The sequence below is a fragment of the Podarcis vaucheri genome (assembly GCF_965113315.1).
Source record: "Podarcis vaucheri genome assembly, chromosome: 3".
NCBI lineage: Eukaryota > Metazoa > Chordata > Lepidosauria > Squamata > Lacertidae > Podarcis > Podarcis vaucheri.
The window spans coordinates 40,822,351-40,842,093 of NC_138761.1; the positions used below are offsets into that span (position 1 = coordinate 40,822,351).

The 19,743-nt window shown below is 44.9% G+C and overlaps 1 long non-coding RNA gene and 1 pseudogene across 2 annotated transcripts; both read right to left on the minus strand.

The window, feature by feature from the left end:
• Positions 1-6,924: 6,924 nt before the first annotated feature.
• On the minus strand, positions 6,925-11,670 carry LOC309528665. The gene is made up of 2 exons (XR_014217872.1): positions 11,472-11,670; positions 6,925-7,349 (listed from the first exon to the last, which is right to left on the minus strand). It is a non-coding gene; the product is annotated as an uncharacterized lncRNA (long non-coding RNA).
• A 5,483-nt stretch (positions 11,671-17,153) lies between these two features.
• Positions 17,154-19,017, minus strand: LOC309529183 (dnaJ homolog subfamily B member 5 pseudogene; annotated as a pseudogene). Its single transcript has one exon. The product of its transcript is annotated as a dnaJ homolog subfamily B member 5 pseudogene (transcript).
• Positions 19,018-19,743: the final 726 nt, after the last annotated feature.

Sequence of the window (19,743 nt, forward strand, 5' to 3'; positions counted from 1 at the left end):
GTGAGATGGAGGTTGATGGAACAGCACTGAGTTGTTGGAGGACAACTGTTCTGCGTGTCACATGGCCTTCCCTGCATCCCCTAAGCCAGCCTGCTGCTCTCAGGTATGGTGAAGGATGCTATCTTGACACCGGCATTGAAGTAAGCTTCAGTTGCTAACTGTTTTTTTACATGAGACTAATAAAATTACAGAGCTGGAAAAGACATAGAAGGTCCTTTTGTCTGACAGGTCATCATGAATGTGTCCCATCTTTACTGTACTGTCTCTGAAGATGCAACTTTCATTTAGCTACAATAGCTAATAGCTGCTGAAAAATCTACCGTCTCATTTCTCCAACCGCTGCATTTATTTCACTTGTATCCCCCTCCACTTTCTTCAACAGAGCTCTGACAACAGACAGACAGACATGGAGTTCCCAAGGTAGTCCTCCATCCAGACACTAACTAGACTCAGACCTGCTTAACTTGAGACAGGTTGCCATATCTCATGTCTTCAGGCTTGGGCTGCCCTTGGCCATCTAAGTCAGTATCCATCACCACAGCATGAAGCGGCAAAGTCCATTTGTTAATTAGACTTTTATTTTTTTAATTTAACAAAATGTTTATACCACCTGATTATAGTAAAACCGTTTAGCAGTTTACAAGAAATATTAAAATTTACACTAAAAACAGATGAAAGCAATTCAAAGCATTTAAAGATAATTAAATTTTAAAGATAATTAAAATTTTTAAAACCCACATCTGAATAGACTGTGTTCACTCTCATGTGTTCAGAACTTGTCTGTGTGCTTGCATGTGTCCAAAGCTTTCTAGTGAGGTCATTTGTGCTTGCATGTGTCCAAAGCTTTCTAGTGAGGTCATTTGTGCTTGCATGTGTCCAAAGCTTTCTAGTGAGGTCATTTGTTTGTTGGTTAGTTGTTAGTATAAAATACATTTGAAATTGAGTGATCATCAGGACAGAGGAAATAAACAGATTTGAAAAAGGCAAGCGAGCAAAAACACAGATGCTGGCTGTATTTTGTACACTTGTCACTGAGAAGGATGAGCATTAATATGAACACAGAATTCAATGTATTTGTTTCCTCTCTAAAAAATATGCCATCAATTATCAAAAATGGTTTTGAAGAAGACTCCCTTCAGCTGTCCCACTTTCTGTAGTTACCAAACTTGTATCTTTTACCAGCTTGGTTTTCTTAAGATATTTTATTCCTATCAAGTCACACTATATAAAAAAAATTACTACCAACATTTAAAGATGAGCTTCCAAGCATTTTCCACTGTGGGCAACATTAGTCAGGAAAATGGATTTAAGCTATGATTCACACAAGAGGCTTGGAAGGAACACCAGAGATATGTTTCTAACTAGGGTTATCTTGTTTGTTTTTGTTGAAAAATAGAAAAAAAGCAAATGGGAAAGTCTGGGCTGACATTACCTAATCAATTTTTTATTCTTAAGAAAATGGTTGCCTGCCATCATTTTTCTGGAAGTGTTATTGTGCCCTACTTCTGATGCAAGTCTTAGGTCACCTAGTAGTTAGCAGGACAGACCAACACAGAAAGCCAATTAAAATTAACACTGGATGTCTAGCCAAAAGTCCGTTCACCTTTCTGGGTGGGCGGTGTTGCGGCCATGCAAGTGATCAGACCAGTGGCAAGCTGGATTGCCCAGCTGCCAGCTATTGGCCAATGCTGGCAGTCCTTGTTCAGGTGTTCCCCTGGCAGCAGGCTCAACCGGCCAATGGGGACACTTGGGCCTGCTTCCAGGGGTCATTAAATTGTGTGTGGCCTGCGCAGAAGTCGTTCCTGCTTTTTCATCAGATCTCATGTTCTTCCTCCACTGTTGGATGCAGCATACTCGTTCCTAAGAATCCCAGGAGCAGAGAGTGCTGATGTGCTCAGGTGCTGCTTGTGGGCTTCCCATGAACATCTGGATGGCCACTGTAAGAACAGGGTCTTGGACGCAATGGCTCTTTGTCCTGATCCAACAGCTTTTCCTTATGTTCTTATGTCTCTTGAAGCAACTGGCTTTTAAACAACAAACCTGTTTGATCTTGCATTACCTCTTTTGCTGCTGACGCCAGCTCCTATGATTATACCGTTAGCATCTGATAAATGTAGGTGGAAATATTATGCACAGAGTTCACCTTTAAGCAGAACAGCTGATGTGCTGCACCTGGTCTTTACCTGAGACAGTCAGTAGCTCCCAAACAGTTAATTGTCAGGCATGTCAACTTTCAAGAAAGAGCAATGCAACCACAAGCGGGATGGAACAAGCTTTCAAACAGGCAGAAACTTTCACTGGGATTTGAAAGAATCCCTGGGGAAGTTATCAATTAACATTCTAATGACCTTTTGGCATCTTTCTTTAGTCCTCTCTCTCTCTCTAAATCTTAGCTTGTACTCTGACTCATGTGCTGAATTTAAAAGCTAGAGGGCATTCAAAGAAGGAGCTCAGAGAACAGTCCAGTACAGAATTGTTATACTTAATCCTGTAACTTTCCCATTTCCCTTGCCAAGCCAACATTTCTCTTCCGTTTCTGGGATGTCTGACTTTGATTCCTCCCTAGGTGTTTCCTGCGTTGATAATGTTATGTCTTTCTGTTAATGTTTTCATTTCCTTAATCTCTGCCTTCTTCTCCTGCAGCTTCAGATTAGCTTAAATAGAAAGGTGAAAAGTTGAGAATCCACTTGATCATGGTCTAGGGTCTGGCAAAAAGGGATGCGGGAGAAATTTGGTTCAGATCACATTTAAAGGCAAACCTACCTAACTCATACTTCTTGAAACAATGTGTGAACCAAAGCACAACCGCAGAGCAAAATGGCCATGTAGCTTAATTGCTCCTGATTCTGCACGGGTTTATAAAATAGAATTCAGTGGACTATACTCTTTGCACCCTTCCTGGTCTTGTGGCCTCTGTATGCTAGGTCAGTTTCCTCTGAGCTGGTCAGCTCTGAATAGTCTGACGGCTCCAAGCCCAGTTTCAGAGTCTCACTCTTGCAGAGTGCTTCCCCATACTTCTGAGAAGCTGACACAACAAAACAAACTGTGCAGAAGTGCTGTGAAAAGGGGTAATTTCGCAGCAGCGTGGTGGCCATTCATGAAGTTTGTCGCTCAAGGAAACAACACTTCCTACACATCGGATTCTTTGGCTAGTTTCTGAAGAGACTGGATTCTGAGGTCCTGAAGCAGGAGCATCATCTGAACTGACCTGTAACTTTCGCTATATAAATTCTACTTCTGATTGTCACTTACTTACTCTTTATAGAAATGTACCACCATTTTCTGATCAGTTTTGTTCTCTTCTGTGTTTGTTTTTGCTTGGTATAATATATTTATTATATCCTTTTATTGTGCCTGTTATAGTTACACTGTACAGCCCAACAGAAGGCAAACACACACACACAAAAAAAACCACCCCCTTGAATTTTGCAATGCCAAGTAATGTGTACAAGATGACTATACTAGGGTCAAGTGCAGTTTCAGTGGTGAAGTGGGATGGGGCAGCTGCCCTTACCTGACCTCCTGGCAGTGAAGTTGCTATTACTTACTGGGAGGGAGAGTGGGAATGGGGAAAACACTGGGGAGCTCAGTGCTGTGCAAACTCACTGGTAAAACCAACATAGCACTCGTGTTGGTGCCTTTGTCCAGTGCCAACCTCCACACCACCTTGCCCTCCCTATTCTCCCTCCCAGTAAGCAGCAGCAACTCTCCTGCTGAGAGGTTACATGACCCCCACTGCCTATCATACCACCCACTACTGGTAAAGTGTGCACAATTGTTTTAACTGCTGCTCTAATGCCAGTCTAGAAAAGTGTGGCAGAAATCCAGAAATAATAGAATTTTGGTCATTTCCAAGAGTCCCAATTACATGTACATAACGGCCTTACTCATGTTCACTCAGAAGAGAGTGTTTGGTGGGTTTACTTCTAGGTAAGCATGCACATTTTCTAGGAAAGGCTGCAGTCTTAAGGTAATAAAGCACCAGTTCCCACTCTTTGGCTCCTGGCCATACTTGGTCCTTACAAGGGTAGGCAGATTAATTTCAAATGACTTAACAGGCCAGTTAGAATGCAATCGGACAGAGCTGTCTGCAGTGTAGGCAAGATCAGAAAGTTCAGCTGATGATAATTCTTGCACAGCAATACATTGCCCCAGAATAGAAGAATATGAGACATGATGGCACAAACCCCAGACAAACAGGGAAATGGTGCTCCTCACACCTTGTACCACGTTGCATTCGACTGAGTTTATCATGGAAAAAACAACACGGTGGCTAATTTACACAGCCGGATGTTTTAAAATGTTCATTGTAAAACTTGTCTGGTAGAAAACAAATAAAGGAGGCTTCTGTATAAGGAAAGCTGGGGTGTGAAAAACTAAAAATAGATGTTGCATAAGCCAAGCAGTAAAACTCTGCTTTAAAAAATGTGGTCTGCAGAGATGTCTGAACTGGAATGTACCAGGAACTCAAATAAAAGGTGAAAGGCACATCATTTCTTCTGAATAACCTTCAGGAGGCAGATCTACACAGCAGTTTTATATGCTCTCAGCACAGTTCTTTAGCATGAAACCAGATCTGTTTTTACATCATGTACCTGTCCACCTGTAGTAAGTGCAGGTGGCCTCCAGGTAACCTGGTAGGGAACTGGAAGGGGGCACTGTTGTTTTTTCTCCTGTTCTTGTCCACAGCACACACTCCTGCTTCTGACCAATGATATGTAGCCTGGCCCTATGCATATTACATCAAAGTCACTGGGACTAATACCCAAGTAAACATGCATAGGGTTGTAGGCTAATTATACTGGCAATTGTGGGCAGGTGGTAGGTTGGTAATTTTTGTGGTAGTTTGAAAGCAAATAGTGGGGGAAATGAAGTTTGCCCAGAGTTTTTGTTGCAATATGGAAAGGGGTGTTTCTTTTAAGGAACTTTGCCTTGACCAGAAAACCTAATTTTCCACTGCAGGAAATAATAATGTAAGCATTCTATTGATTTCCAACATTAATTAATATCATATTAGTGTGGCAGCATAGCTAGATACCTTTCTACCCTATAATTCTACTAGACAAAGTGTGATCCGCAGCAACAAAATGTTGCACACTATGCCCCACCCCCACCCAAGACCAGAGCCTCCAACCCAGTGCCCACAGGTTCTGGTATGTTGACCAATACTTCTTATGGCGCCCACAAACATAAATATCTCCCAAAAATCCACTGTGTATTGTTTGTTTTTCCTGCTCAGTTCTTATTTTCATTGGCTTGTCATCTCCTACACTGATGTGCCCTTTTAAACATGCATGCTTTCCATGGGGTGCTAAGACTGAAAATCTATCCTCCCTTCCATTCTGAAGTGAGGAAAACTCTGTGAGAGAATGTGGTATTAGATGTTGTAGATGGTCTTTTCCCCATTGATGGCTGGGACTTAGGTGGGACATGTCTGTACATTTTTGTGCCCTTATCTTTTTTCTGTTCTTTTAGATGCAACAGTCATTTTGTGTTATGCCATTCCCCCACAGCCACCATTTTGTGTTACACCACAGCTGCCATTTTGTGACTGATGCTCATAGTACTTTCTCAAAATTTCAGATGTGCCTGCTAGTCTATTAAAGCTTGACTACTGCTCCTATTCATGGTATTAGGCAGCCATATCTTCTTCCAGGATAGTAAAACTATATGGAGTCCTCATAGGGCTGGTTTTTTGGGGGGAGGGGGTACTTCCTTAGATTTGTAAACAAGTTTTTTGAACAAACCCCTGGGTTCCCTGAACATGCTGACACTTTCCTCTTGTTTCGCAGTTGACCTGTTTTGGCTCCATTTCTGTTATCACTCACCTTCTGAGTTCACTATTAGAGGGACTCATATATTCTCCCCAGATTAAACCATCAGCCGCTAACTAAGGCTTCACTAAGTTCCCAGAGTTCCCTGGGAAAAGGAATTGATTGTTTAACCACTCTGGAAATTGTAGCTCTTTGAGGGGAATAGTGGTCTCCTAGCAATTCTTAAAACCCTTGATAGACTACTATTCCAATGATGCTTTATGGGAAGCTATGGCCATTTAAAGTTGTATAATTCTGCTTTAAATATACCTTGGTTTAGCTAGTCAGCCCCTGAACAAAACAGCAAATTCAACTTAACAAAAGAACAATTGCACCAAGCTGAGAAATGCTCCAAAAACTGTGTGCTTGGTCAACTAACATAGGAGGAACAAGAGTTCCTGGAAATCAACTACAAGGATGAAAGCATGGATTTTGAGAAATTTGTGGACCAGCTTGCATTCTTGAGTGCTGCAAGAGTAGTTGCTGGGGAGTGGAGCGTTCAGTGATTCTGCCTTGAAGTTAGTCCAAATGCTACCTACCCGTAGGCTTGTAAATAAACAGCTTTACATTTAAATCTATAGTTGCACCTGCATCATCTCATGATGATGATAACATTCCAGCAATTTGCCAAGAGAAGAAAGGACATTGAATCCATCAGAATATTAAATTAGTTTGTTATTCATCCATTGGAGATAGAGTGCAACAGCCCAATGCTCATCTGTGCAAAGTCCAGCATCACAAGTACAGAATCTATGTGAGCCTTTTGAGAAATTGTACACGTGGACTTAGGTTTGTGTCAGTTCCACATCCCTTTGTTCATCCCTCCATTCTGTCCCATTTCCACATTAATTCATGTCTGCATAATTTTTAGTCTGCATAAAAATTGTATTTAGATGCCAGTTGATCTATAGATAGATAGATAGATAGATAGATAGAGATAGATATAGATAATCACTTTGACTGTATTTTCTCACAAAATATGTATTAATTTCATAACATTTATATACTGCTTGATAACGTATTTTTTCTAAACATATTTGTTACAGGCCACCCGAATGTCTGCCAAGCAGTAGCCAGATTCCAGGGGAATGAGGCACAGCAGAGACTGCCATGTCTTTATGAAATATGGTTTATTTCTTACATATTTACAACCTGAGTTTTGATGGTGTGCAGAATGTTACACACCACGAGTGCCTCTTGTTGCTTGTCTCAGAGCTTCAACAAGTTTGGGTGCAAAGCAGCAGCAAGCTGGGCTCTCTGGTCTTTGTGTGCAGCCAGCGCCATATAGAGTCCTGACCCCTTCCTCCTTCTTCCCAAAAGCCCCTGCTCCAAAACCTCTCTTTTAAAAGGGCACATTTTTTCCTGTGGTGTTTCCCCAGGCAACCTGCCCCTCTCATTTCTGTTATTTCTGTCCACTTTCCAGCCAAGGGGAGCTTCAGCATGGTCAATTGTTCTTAATAGCCCAGTACTTGGCTTTCTTTGTGTTCTTAATGGTGCCACTGTCAACGATCTCCTGAACAGGAGAACTGGTTCAGCCTGCAAGGTAAAAGGTAAAGGTAAAGGACTTCTGGATGGTTAAGTCCAGTCAAAGGTGACTATGGGGTTGCGGCACTCATCTCCCTTTCTGGCTGAGGGAGCTGGCATTTGTCCACAGACAGCTTTCTGGGTAATGTGGCCAGCAGGACTAAACCACTTCTGGTGCAACGGAACAGCATGACAGAAACCAGAGCGCACAGAAACGCTATTTGCCTTCCTGCCACAGTGGTACCTATTTATCTACTTGCACTGATGTGCTTTCGAACTGCTAGGTTGGCAGAAGCTGGCACAGAACAACAGGAGCTCACTCCATCGCAGGGATTCAAACCGCCAACCTTCTGATCAGCAAGCCCAAGAGGCTCAGTGGTTTAGACCACAGCACCAGGTTCAGCCTGTATTTTTCACTGACCTGCCATCTTCCCTTCATACTCCAAATGTTAGCTAAATTCTACTCTTTACTAAATTTAGGAATATGGGGAGACTGCCCCTCAGCACAAAATTGATAACATGATTTTATCTCAAAGTATATATATATATATATTTAATGTATTTTATCCTAAAATATGCATTTAAAATATATTTTGGAATAATTTTTGGAGCTGAGGATGCTGAAGGCTGGCTCATTGTGTTCACATGAGTACATTAGCAAATTGAGTCGGTTTGCACTGGAATTCACAAGGAGGAAATACCTAACATGAACATGTGTGCAAATAATGCAGCACCTTGATTTTTCTGGCAGATCCCTGACTTCAAGCGGTGATGTGTGCTCTGTTACATGGTGGTGCTGATGGTGGAAGAGAGCGTATCTGAAGCAGCTGCACAAACCATGGAGTGGATACTTATTGTACAGACTCTGGATAAAAACTGCTTGCTATGGCACATGCAGGCCTCTGCCTTTAAAGCAAACTTGTTTTGTGTCCTTTCAAGCCTTTCAAAAACAAAGATAATGATTGCAAGAGCCTTCACATATTTTTTTTTCAAATTTCCACAATAACTGCTATTCAGCAAGACAGACAGCAACAGGAAAGCCAATTTTGAGAAAACAAACCCCAAAACTAAACATCAGTGCAGCACTAATTCAATATTTAGATAAAGGGAGGGGGAGAAAGGCGTCTTACTATATCTTTCCAAAACCATTAAAATATTGTTCCGTTTCATATCAATCTATTTGTGTTTTACCTTATCTCTTGTACCCAAGTGCTATTGGTTAACGTGTTCATTGATGCAATAAGAAAGCATTGTTTGGTCAACATATCCCCAGGAAAGACTTGGATGGGGTGCATGTCATTCTGAACAAGGATATTGTTACCATAAGCTCCTGAGAGAGAGAGAGATCTTTCCATTGACTTGAATAGTGGGAAGAGGAGGTGGTGGTAGTGGTTGAACAATATTGCAGGGAGGGGATGCTGAAGTAAATATTAATAAGTGTTTCTGTTTCATGGGGAAGGCAGCATAGCTCCACATGAAAAACGAACACTTAAATACTTACTTCAACATCCCTTCCCCAAATCCTTGTGATTGGATTGCTCTGGGGAAACCATTCATTGTGATTAAAAGCTACACCTGTCCATCAAAGTGGAAGATCTTTTCACCTCTTCACTCCCTTCCCACTTGAGCTCATTTCCCGAATCATCTTCATTTTGCTTTTTAAAATATATAGTGGTTGCTTTTGGATATGCAGCATTTTTGGGGTACATGAGTCCACAGAGCAACATAGGACATTAAGGCAATCCTTGATCCAACTCAAGAAGCCTTGTTAACAGGGCAATCTGACTGTGGCATGTGACAAGCTCACCTGATTTTACCTCTGTTTGCTTCATAATTTGAGAAGTATTTTTTTATTTCTATTTATTTCTACTTCCTGAAGGATACAAGAAAGTGGTTTAACAAATCAATTGATATACACAGTGCTTTTTTCTATAAAAAATATATGTTTAGGGGTACTCTCATTTTGACTCAAGAAAATGCCATTTTATAGTTCAAATCAGGAAAAATAAATACAGCAAATGGACAAAAGCACAAAGTTTCACAAAATGTTTAGGGATATGCGTACCCCTGCTTCCCCCCAGAAAAAAGCACTGGATATAGACCCCCAACATGTACTATACAAAGTTGCCAAAACTGCGGTCCCTTAGGCACTAAGAAGGTTGCAAATTTTTCAAACTGTTGTTTGAGCTTCCATTAGTAACTCAAACACAGAGCCATAAAGATGTAAGAATAGTCTGCTGGATCAGGCCAATGCCCCTTAGTCCAGCATCCTGTTCTCACAGTGGTCCGTGGGAAACCCACAATAAGGATTTGAGCAGAAGAGCACTCTGCCCTCCAGTTTCCAGCAACTTTTCTCCAGAAGAATTGCTGCTTCCAGCAGTGGAGGCAGAGCACAGCCATCAAGGTTTGTAGCCATCTTCTCTTCCATGGATTTGTCTAATCTTTTAAAGCCTTCTGGGTTGGTGGTCATCACTGCCTCCTCTGGAAACGAGTTCCTGTGGGAACTCCAGCACCAGGAGATGGCATTGCCAAGCTCCTGCCAAGGCCCTTGACCCAGTCAGGGACCCATTGCCAATTCCCAGAGCCTCCTAGCTCTGCAACTTCCTGTTCTTGCTATTGTTGCCTATTCAGTTGTCCTCTCCGAGTGAATGAGCAAAGAGAAATCAGCAGCCTGATTGCCCTCTCTTTCTGGAAGGTAGTGTAGACTGGCCCCAGGGGGAGATGAGAAGCATAGAGACAGCAACAGTGGTGGCGAGGAGAAGAAGTTATGTGCACTCATGCTGGGGCAGCTACTGAGAACCTCTTGCCCAGTATGTTTCCGAGCACAATTCAAAGTGTTGGTGCTGACCTTTAAAGCCCTAAATGGCCTCGGCCCAGCATACCTCTCCACCTCCATCGTTCAGCCCGGACACTGAGGTCCAGCTCTGAGGGCCTTCTGGCAGTTCCCTCACTATGAGAAATGAAGTTACAGGGAACCAGGCAGAGAGCCTTCTCAGCAGTGGTGCCCACCCTGTGGAACGCCCTTCCATCAGATGTCAAACAGATATACAACTACACAACCTTCCAAAGACATCTGAACACAGCCCTTCTTTGGGAAGTTTAAATGTTTGATGTTTTGCTGTGTTTTGGAAGCTGTCCAGAGTGGCAGGAGAAACCCAGTCAGATGGGTTAAGTAATAAGATAAAATAAATACAGTGGTACCTCGGATTAAGAACTTAATTCGTTCTGGAGGTCCGTTCTTAACCTGAAACTGTTCTTAACCTGAAGCACCACTTTAGTTAATGGGGCCTTCCGCTGCCGCTGCGCGATTTATGATCTCATCCTGAAGCAAAGTTCTTAACCCGAGGTACTATTTCTGGGTTAGCAGAGTCTGTAACCTGAAGCGTCTGTAACCTGAAGCATCTGTAACCCGAGGTACCACTGTAATACAGTGGACCTCAGCTTAAGAACAGTCCTGTTTACGAACTATTCAGTTTACTCTGCAAAACCAGAAGTAGTGTCCCAGTTTGCGAACTTTACCTTGGTCGAAGAACAGAATCCAAATGGTGGAAGGGCACTGGCAGTGGGAGGCCTCATTAGGGAAAGCGTGCCTCGGTTTAAGAATGGTTTCAGTTTAAGAATGGTCATAAACCGAGATACCATTGTAATTTATTATTATTCTTTCGTAGCTTTATGGCAAGTATGCCTTTATTGTCAGCAGTTAACTGTAATACAGTGGACCTCAGCTTAAGAACAGTCCTGTTTACGAACTATTCAGTTTACTCTGCAAAACCAGAAGTAGTGTCCCAGTTTGCGAACTTTACCTTGGTCGAAGAACAGAATCCAAATGGTGGAAGGGCACTGGCAGTGGGAGGCCTCATTAGGGAAAGCGTGCCTCGGTTTAAGAATGGTTTCAGTTTAAGAATGGTCATAAACCGAGATACCACTGTAATTTATTATTATTCTTTCGTAGCTTTATGGCAAGTATGCCTTTATTGTCAGCAGTTAACTTTTATTGCTGGACCAACCAGCACCTGCCTCTGAATTATGCTAACAGTTTTGGGACTATTTTTATTACTATGACTAACCACTATGTGAGAAAGAGAAAGGTGAATAAATACAATGCAAGCCAATAAAACAAATGATTGACCTTACCTACTTGGTGTCCCTCCGCTGACCTTGCAGTTTGCCTCTGACACGAAACTTGGAGGCTCCTCCCATGGAAAATAAGGCCACCTTTTTAAACACACCCAGGAACATCCCAGTAGCTGATGACGTGATTAGGCATAATATTATAGCTGCAGGTCAACCATGCAGCCAGGGTATATACAACCAAGCCGTACAGCCAGACTCTTGCAACTCAAATGTGGAATGAGGTGATTGCCTTTCTTCATCACATGACATCTCAGTTGGCAAATCATTAGCTAACACATTTCCATGTGAAACTAACCTCTCTAATATATTTGTCCTGCATCAGTGCTGAGGCCGCCATCAGAATAAGAGATTTCTCTTAGGGCTGACTGAAAACGGCCTCCCCAAATTCTCCACCCTATTTGCACATGATGAAATGGAAGGCATTTAGCCCTGTATTCTCAATGAAAAGTCTCTAGTAGTTTTGGGAGGCCCCATCCTTCCAAATAAGAATATTCCCTGGGAATTTCTCAGATAATTGTTTTATGAGAAATGTCAGCTCAGCTTTATTTCTCACTAACATGGTTGCCACCTCTTTCCCCCAGCTATGCCTGTTAGGATAGTATAGTACACGTCTAATTCTCTTAAAGATGTTAAGTGAGGGAGAGAAGGCTCCAGGTTATTTCTTGGGCAAAGTTTTGAAGGGAGTTTAGAGGAGCTAGCTTTGAGGAGCAGATGATGATTTAACCAAGAGATCACTTTAGAATCCCAAGAAGAAGCACTCATTTTTTGCAGGGCCTGGATGAATCTGAAGTAGGTATGAGGGAGAAATTTGTTCAGGTTTGTAGCTACCTATTATTATACATAACTTCCTGGATCAATATGCGAATTGAAACAGCTACACTTCACCCCTTTGGCAATCTGGTAGCATTTTGGCTATAATCACACCCTCATCACACATTTAAAGCACATGCCTTCCCCCAAAGAATCTTGGGAACTGTTCACATGATTTTTTGGAGGAAGCCATGTACTTTAAATTAATGGTTTGGATGTGACCTAGACGAAATAATAGATATTGTCATTAAAACATATTCAGCCATAAATCACGCCATATACAACACTAGCCCTACACAGAGTAGACCCATTGAAGTGAATGCATATGTTCATTGATTTTAATGGGTCTGCTCTGAATAGGGTTTAGTTGAGTGCAACCCATGGATTTAGTCCTCTCCATTATTTGTTTTTGGCTGGACCATCTTGCAAGACAGGAGTGGGGAACCTGCAGCCCTCCAGATATTGCTGGATTGCATCTTCCTCCCTCCCTGACTATTGGCCATGCTGGCTGGGGCTGATACGAATCTAACAACATCTCTAAGGCCACAGGTTCACCTCCCCTGTTGTAATAGATGTTGTAACCAGTGCAGAAGATTTCTGAAATGTGATGCACAAAGAAACAAACAAAAGCAGATGTGCACACAGATGCTGGAACTGGTTGGAGAGCTTCACAGCATCTTCTTGAGCACCGTGTGAGTTCTTTAACAGGCGGTAAATCACAAGGGTGGCCTTGTGCTGTGGAATGTGCCTACTTGAGGAGGTAGCACACATGTTATTGTTAGGTAAAGGCAGCTGATAGGCAAGAAGATTATTTACAACATGCAGTTATCAGCAGCACCAGAGATGGCCAGTAAATCTTTAGATCCAAGTGTCCAAATGCAATCAACACCCCTGTAAATTTACAGATCTCCTTAGCTTTGGAGATCCTGCTTTCTTTTCATGCCACCGGGCAGGGAGGGAGTACAAGTAGATACATATTTCAGTTAAGATTGCAATCAATTCTGTTTTGCCTGCCTACTGTAACACAGGGTGAAGCAAAAGATTATAGCACACGGTTATTCCATTTTGGCACATTGTTGTTGTTGTTAGTTAGTTGTGTCCGACTCTTCGTGACCCCATGGAGCAGAGCACAAACATAAAGGTAAAGGGACCCCTGACCATTAGGTCCAGTCGTGGCCGACTCTGGGGTTGTGGTGCTCATCTCGCTTTATTGGCCGAGGGAGCCGGCGTACAGCTTTTGGGTCATGTGGCCAGCATGACTAAGCCGCTTCTGGTGAACCAGAGCAGCGCACGGAAACGCCATTTACCTTCCCGCTGGAGTGGTACCTATTTATTTACTTGCACTTTGACGTGCTTTTGAACTGGTGCTAATTACCGTACCTACCTCAAGCCCTTGGTATGGTGGTGGTCTAAAAGAGGGCGAAACTAATTATGAATTGCATATTTGTTATTTTAATTTTTAGGTTAAGGCATCATAGCAACAATGAAAGGAGCCAGGTTTCCCAAACCAGTAAAGAAGCATGTGAGAGAAATGGATATTTACAGTAAACTGCCAACTACAGTATACAGGATAAAAATACCGGGGGGGGGCGGGCGATGCATTTGCATGAATAAAACATTAACCAGGGTGGAGTGTGGCACCAGTGACATGTGCATCCCTTACAGGCTGTAATGCTTCCCAGGCCTCTGATTCCATTCCTCTGTTGCAGAGCCAGTCCTTTCCACATTTGTTGCCTCTCTCCCCCCCCCCAACCCTTCCTCTTGCTCCTGCCTGGTGGTAATTACAGAAGAGGTGTGATGCTCCTCAGAGCATAAATTCATTCCATCTGTAAAGGTTGCACCCAGTCGGCATCTTGGCAGATGCCTAAATTCCCACCCCATCATGTGCTAACTTGCACTGGGAGTGAATCACATCAGTGCCAGCCAGGTAGGAATGGACTAATTCACCTTGTGCTAATTGCTGTACAATTCCACTTAAATACATGGGCAATTCCACTTTAGAAAGAAGCAAAGAAGAAAGTCAATGGGTGCAGAAAGTCAATGGGCGCACATTTAGCAGTGAGTAAATACCAGTCAGGAATCCTGCTTTCACCCTGAGGCTTCACCCATATAACAATTCGAGAAATCATCATAAAACTGATGGCATTACCACTGGTAGTGTGAACTCTTGTTGGGTGCAGATCACTAGAGTAGGTTTGAACAGTAGTTGTTAATACTGCTGTGCATGGAACAGTGTTAAGGGATCAAATCACTCCCACAATGGAAAGTTTCCACAATCTGTACCTCTGATTATTATGCATGGCATCACACCAGTAGATCTTCCTGGAAGCTAGTGGTGTAGTGGTAAATTTTGAAGTGCAGGTGTGGATCATGACAGTCTCCATAACTATGCTTCCAAGGACAGCCCAAAATTCAGGAAGCTCTGAATTAAACAACAGCCCCACCCACCCAAAGAGTAGCTATGCATAGCACAATAACCAACTTATGAAGATCAGTGTGACTGCAGTCCTGTGCATTGCTTCATGGCAGTAAGTTCCCAGAATTCTTTGAGGGGAGGCAAGCGCTTCCAATGTGGATGTGACAGACGATCAAACCAGGTGTTTCATTTATGTATTTTCCAGTAGAGCTTTTAAACACATATTTTAAGCACATGGTTAATCATGTGAGTCTGTTGCCTCGCTCCTGTGCATGTGTGCTCAGTGAGTTGAGATCTTTATAGGCAGCAGGTGCATGGTGCTATTGATACACGGTCAGTTCTTTGATTATATCCAAACTCTGAAGGTAACTTTCCACTGGCGCTTGGCCAGTAAGGATTTCACATGTGTGTAAAGATGTTTCCCCCATCTCTGGCTCTTTTTTTAGACAGCTTATCTCTCTCACTATCACCCTGACATTTGTTTTGGCTTTGAGTTTAATTACCTCTTGAATCGAACAAAGGTTCAGATCAGGTAGAGATAATAGGAAGTCAATGAAGTTGATGTGTAGGAAATAATGACACCAGAGGTGTTGGTCCGTGCGAGACGACCCCTCCGGGATGAGAAACAAAGGCCGATAAGGGAGAAAGCGATGAATCAATCATCTGTGGAGCAGAAAGATGTGTACAAAGGTGTCTGGTGTTTGTATCTGCATCCCACCTGGATGGCCACAAACAAAATACAGTTCACTTAGACAAATTCCTGTGCACTGGAGCAAAGCCAGGTAGGAATGCAGGGAAGCATCTGGAAATGTATCTCTGGACCAGGAATAAACATGGGGAAATTAATCAAGTTACAAGGCACAGCAAATCTGAAACACCATTCGTGACTGATAAGAGGATAAATCATTCTTATTGCAGCAGGGTTTACAGACCACCAACACGACCAGACCTCCATTGTGGAAGGAAGATTAGACCGCTGCACTGAATGAAGTTTATGTACTAAGAAGCCTTGGTAATTCAAAGAGCTAAACAAAATACCCACAGGAAGGACAGTGTACACAAGGACACAGAAACAACTTGGATCAGAAGACACTGAGAAGGAGGGAGTATCATTCGCATTCCACCATTCCCTTGTGTGCACTACAGTGGTACCTCGCAAGACGAATGCCTCGCAAGACGGAAAACTCCCAAGACGAAAGGGTTTTTGGTTTTTTGAGTTGCTTCGCAAGACAATTTTCCCTATGGGCTTGCTTTGCAAGACGGAAACGTTTTGCAAGTTTGTTTCCTTTTTCTGAAAACCGTTAATACAGTTGCGACTTGACTTCGAGGAGCAACTCATAGAACGCGGTGTGTTAGCCTTTTTTGAGGTTTTTGAAGACTTTGGTGATTTTTTTATATTTTTATTTTTTAAATACTTTCTTTTCTTTAAATATTAATACGGGACATTACAAAAGAATAAAGAAATACCAAAAAACCGCTATAAACCACTCTGGGTCTCCCTGAAACGGAGAAAAACCCCAGAGGCACTCCTCCCAGCCCCGCTCTCACCCGCTGGCCCTGCCAACCTCCACCAGCAGCCTGAGTTTTTTTGTATTTGTTTTAAAAAACACACACACATGTTGGGGGGGCAAAGAAAGGCATCGTCTTAACCATTCAAACTGGTTGGTAAGTTCAACACTGCGTTAACAGTTTTAATCTCCTCGGAGAGAAAAATTGCACATTAAAAGGACACAAAGTGTGAGGTTCTGTACAGCTATACAGGAAGCAGCAGCAGCCTCTGCACTGCGTCCAGACTCTCTGCCCAACCACAGGGCAAGTCGAGGGTCAGCTCAGGGAAAAAGCCAGGCTGAAGCGGGCGGTCACTCTGCTCGCCGCCACCCCTACCCGCCGGGGCACTGCTGTGGGCAGCCCAGGCAGGCGCCCCCGTTTCAAGTCAGAGAAAGCAGCTTCCAGACAGGCGAAACGGAAGTCAGGGATCCCAAGGTTTTGGCACCACGTTTTGTCAGGGAGGGGTTTTAATAGGGGGGTGGGCAGGAGAAAGGGTGTTTTTGCAAAACAGCATCAAAACCCTTTGGAAGCCAAGCCCACTTCCCAGAGACGTCCCTGCGGGTCGAGCAAAGTCTCAGCTGGAGAGGATAAGAAACACTTCTCTGAAAATGTCCCTCTGAAAAGTTTTTAAAATGCAGCCTCTAAAATAAAGCACCACACAAGCAGGTCTCCCGGCGACTCTCCTCCTCTTCCCCACACTGGCCTGGCCCTTCCGGATCTCCCTGAAAAATGGTACCCCCGTGCCCCTAGACACGCACACGTACACCCCCCTCGTACCGCTCCTCGGACCCTGGCTCTGAACTTTGAGGCCTAAGTAGCTTGCGCCCTTCTCAGGCCGGCTTCTCCCATCCCTGGCCCCCGCAAAAGAAAGGGAGCGCTCAGATGAACCACACTGGACAGTAGAAAGCAACCCTTGCAAAGTTTCTATTAAGCGTAAAAAAACCCAAAAAACCAGGAGCCGGCAAGCCAAGCAGGCCTCAAGCTCTGTGGCAAAGGCGGCAAGTTGGCACACCGGCTGGAAGACCCACCCAGGCAGGTGAGCTTGGCCTGGCTCCACAGAGCCCAGACGTCTCGTGGGCTCCAAAGCAAAGGTGGTGTGGGAGCAGAGGGCAGGAGCAGGCCTTCTCCGTTCCCCGCGGAGGCACACAGCGACGGAGGAATGGCACCGTGGGGGCCCAGTCCAGGTGTGGATGGGCCCTGCTTCTGCAAGGCAGGATCAGATGGCTCCTTGGCACATTGTCCAGCGGCAGCCAGAGCAAAGAGTCGCTTAGAGAGGTCCTCAGACCGTCCACAGGAAGCAGGAGAGAAGTCCAGGTCCTATTTACACCGGAGCAGCTTGGGGGTAGCCACGTCCCGGCTGCTTGTCAAACTGCCCAGTAGAAACCCTCCAGGAGCGGTGAGAGGGGTCTCGAGGCTTGTGCCAGGCTCAAGAGGGAGGGAGAGGGGGAGAGAGCGAGTGGGTGGGTGCCAGCCGGGCCATGGGGCAAAAGAGGGAGCATGCACACAAGCCAGGTCAGAGCGTCTCTTGGAAAAGGAGGACATGGGTGGGCAGCCAGGGGCGCTTCCCCCTCCCCATGCATCGCGAAGGTCAAGTGGACCACAGCACCCGTGCATGAAGTATTGCTGCTCGGAAGGCTAGGTGGCCAGCCTGGCAGGGAGGCCGGGGGCCATCCAGCCCGGAGGGGGAGCCCTAAAAGCAGGGGAGGTGCTGCTTGAGGATCTGCCGGGTCTGGGAGGCTATTCTGTCCGGGAAGCGGACTTTGAACTCTACGATCAAGTCCCCGCGCTGGGTGGGCACCTTGGGGAAGGGCAGCCCCTCGCCACGCAGTCTCTTCACGGTGCCCGGCTTGATGATGTCGTTGCAGGGCAGCGGGATGACGTGCCCGTCCATGATGGGAATGTTGACGGTGCAGCCGCACAAGGCCTCTTTCAGACTGATCATGGCCGTGTAGATGATGTTTGTCCTGTCCCACTGGAAGAGCGAGTGGCGTCCCCTTCCTTGGGGAAGGTGATCTTGGTGCCCTCCTTCCAGACGCGCTTGATGACGATGTTCAGGATCTTGTCCTCCGGCTGCATGGTCTGGCCATCCGGGTTCAGCCAGCGGCGGGTGATCTTCATGCGCTTGGCGGCCCCGTGGTAGATCTCCTCCAGGAACATCTTGAGCTCGTGGACCACGGGAGGATCCTGCACCTTCCGGCGCATTTGGATGGGCTCCGGGTGGCGGCGGTGGACGCCGTTGAGCCCGTTGAAGCCGAACCGGCCGAAGGCACTGAAGGGGTCACCGCCGTCATCGTCGTCGATGTCCATGTCGTCGTGGTCAAAGCCGTTGAAGACCCGGGAGTGCCGCTGGTGAAGAAGATGTCGAAGGGGTTGGAGCCCCCAAAGAAGGAGGCAAAGGTGGCGTGGGGGTCTCCATGGAAGGTGTAGTGGAAGGTGTTCCCAGAGGTGCCCAATGAGCCACCGCCGGTTTTGAGCCCTTCTTCCCCGTACTGCTCATAGACGGCCTGCTTCTTGGGGTCGCTCAGCACATCGTAGGCCTCCGCGATCTCCTTGAACTTCTCCTCCATGTTGGGGTCCTTGTTCTTGTCCGGGTGGTACTTCAAGGCCATCTTCCGATAGGCCTTCTTGATCTCATCTTCGTTGGCTCCGGACTGGATCCCCAGCGCTTTGTAGTAGTCCTTCCCCATGTTGGTGGTGGAGACAGTCCCGGCTGCCGCCGCAGACTCTTTATTCCTCTGTCCCGTCCTGTCCCGCCCGCCTCCCTCGGCCGGGCCCTCTCGACTTTGGTGATTTTTGAAGCTTTTCCAAAACTTTTCCGAAACCGTGCTTTGCAAGACAAAAAAAACCCGCAAGACAAAAAACTCGCGGAACGAATTAATTTCGTCTTGCGAGGCACCACTGTATTTAGGAAGGTCTACAAACTGGACATGGTTTTACACTTAATAAAGTCACTGGGGGCTATGGGATCTGGATTTCGTTTTTATTTCTCTTTATTTAACAACATTTATATACTGGTTGATTATAACAAAACCTCCCAATGGTTTGTAAGACCTGCAACCTGTTTAATGGAATTACAGCCTTCTGAAAGGATTAAGCAGGCTCCTGGATACTTTATACCAGGACATTTTGGGAACCACCTGGCTATCCCAGAGCTTGTCTGCTAGCTTCTTGATTGTAAATAATCCCTTCTTTGCCCAGCCTCTCCTGTGTCCCTTCCTCTTGGGGACATCATTACTGGAGGTTTTGAGGGGGTTGTTGTTGTTAGAGCATGCGGTTTGTAAGTTTTCTAAAACATCATCATTGTACTTGGTGTTTTACAGAGTTAGGTAAAGGTAAATGGGCCCCTGACCATTAGGTCCAGTCATAACCGACTCTGGGGTTGCAGCGCTCATCTCACTTTATTGGCAGAGGGAGCCGGCGTACAGCTTCCAGGTCATGTGGCCAGCATGACAGAACCAGAGCAGCACATGGAAACGCCGTTTACCTTCCCACCAGAGA